Source organism: Penaeus chinensis, chromosome 12 (genome assembly GCF_019202785.1).
Source record: "Penaeus chinensis breed Huanghai No. 1 chromosome 12, ASM1920278v2, whole genome shotgun sequence".
In the NCBI taxonomy this organism is placed as follows: Eukaryota; Metazoa; Arthropoda; class Malacostraca; order Decapoda; family Penaeidae; genus Penaeus; species Penaeus chinensis.
The window spans coordinates 14,432,214-14,434,713 of NC_061830.1; positions in this window are offsets into that span (position 1 = coordinate 14,432,214).

Consider the following 2,500-nt stretch of genomic DNA (forward strand, 5'->3'; position numbering starts at 1 on the left):
TATTATTATTATTATTATTATTATTATTATTATTATTATCATTATCATTAATATTATTATTGTTATTATTATTATTACTATTATTATTATAATTATTGTTATTATTATTGTTATTATTATTATTATTTTTATTATTGAAACAATAATGATAATCATCGTAATAATGATAGTCAATGTATTTAACACTACGGTCATCATTAACAACAACAACAATGAAACCAAAAGCAGCAATAATAGTACTAGCTTAGTAATAATAATATTACTACTAATAATAATAGTAATGATAATAATAATGATAATAAAAATAATAACAATAACAATAATAATAATAATAATAGTAATAACAATAACAACAACAACAGCAATAACAATAGTAATAATCTTAATAATAACATCAACAACAATAGTAATAATAATAATAATAGTAATAAAATATACAAGGGTATATAACAATACTGCAACTACTGCTACTGCTACTACTAATAAGAAGAATAACATGAACATGAACAACAATAATGAAGCTGATGATAACAACAATAATGATAATAACAATAATAATAATAACAACAACAATCATAATAAAACAAATATAGTAATAATGACATTATGATTAGTAATACCGATAATCAGAAGGATGAAAATAATAATGTTATGAATGAATATATTAATAGCAACAACAACAAAATCATTAACAAAGGCAACATGAATATAACTCTTAATATATACAAAATTATAATGATAACGATGATAAGAACATACAAATTATAATAATAATAATAATAATAATAATAATAATAATAATAATAATAATAATAATGATAATAGTAATAATAATAATAATGGAACTAATAATAATAATAATAATAATGATAATAATGATAATAATAATAATAATAATGATAATAATAATAGTAATAGTAATAATAATAATAGTAATAATTATAATAATAATAGTAATAATAATAAAAGTAATCATAATAAGAATAATAATAATAGTAATAATAATAAAGTAATAATAATAATAGTAATAATAATAATTATAATAATGATGTAGCACAATCGTCTGGTCGTGTGTGCCCGACGCGCTGTTAATATAATAGTCTATGTTGAAACTGTAAGGTAGCTCGTTTTCAAATATATTTATTAATAATGTTTTCACCTTAGATCATCCACTCATTTACCATTTTATTTCATTTAATTAGATATCCATTACCTATTTATCCGCTTAATAATTTACGTGTTCGTGTATCTGCATATGCTTATTATACAGGTTCATATGTATATATTTTAATTAATTGTAAATATAATTATTTCCTTTGTTAGTTATTATAAAAAAGCTGACTGGCTGCGCTGCTCTTTAGAATTATCATACTTAATTACTGGTTAACAATTTATCAAATAATCAAGCTACACAAAATACTACTCGTGCCACAAGAAAATGTTTCGTGACCGTTATTTCGTACATACGCCAACATTATCACAAAATACAAAGAGAATACTTAGCTTTCAATTACGTTAACTGGATCCGGGGAGGGGGGGGGGGGGGGGGGTCAACGGGAGCGTATGTCCAGCCAGTCGTGGGCGTGATCGTGAAATGCCTCGCCCTTGAAAATCACTGCAAGGGGGCACGACCTAGAACGGCGCTGATTGGCTGGAGCAACATGCCCGTTAACCTGATTAGTCCACACTCAATTCACTGCAAGGGGACACGGCCTAGAACGACTCTGATTGGCTGGAACCTCACGCCCGTTATTCTGATTGGCCCACACTCAATTCACTGCAAGGGGGTATGACCTACAACGGCTCTGATTGGCTGGAACCTTACGCCCGTTAACCTGATATATAGAAGGAGAAAGATAAAACTGTATATGAAAGAAAAAAAAATAGTTACCGCTTAAAATAAAAAGAACATTAAATGCAGTTTTTAACCGAGAACGGAAGTTAACCATTTTAGACGGAATTCGTATATATTCGTATGAAAAGATTTGTACGTTTATATAAATTAACCCATTGCCGCCGGGGAAAATGAATAAAAAATGGGGAAAATGCTGTGCTCTTTTTTCATATTTTTTTTGTGAAATTTCTCTGCACATAGATGGCTCTGCTAGTACTTAGCCGTAAAGGAGTCAATTAGTAGACCTTGTGACCGTACCTGATTTGAAATGGCGGGATTTTTTTTTTTATTAGTGCTATGAATATCGATGGTGTTATTTTTATTATAAACATTATAATTACTATAATGTTATACACATCAGTAACAGCAAAATAAGATAAAATATTTTCGTAAATCAAAGATAAGTGTAAACGGGCAGTACTCGTAACTGGCTCATTGGTGACATAGTACAAGTGTAGCCATAATAATAATAACAATAATAATAATAATAATAATAATAATAATAATAATAATAATAATAATAATAATAATAATAATAATAATAATAATAAAAAAAAAATAATAAAATAATAACAACAATAACAACAACAACAACAACAACAACAA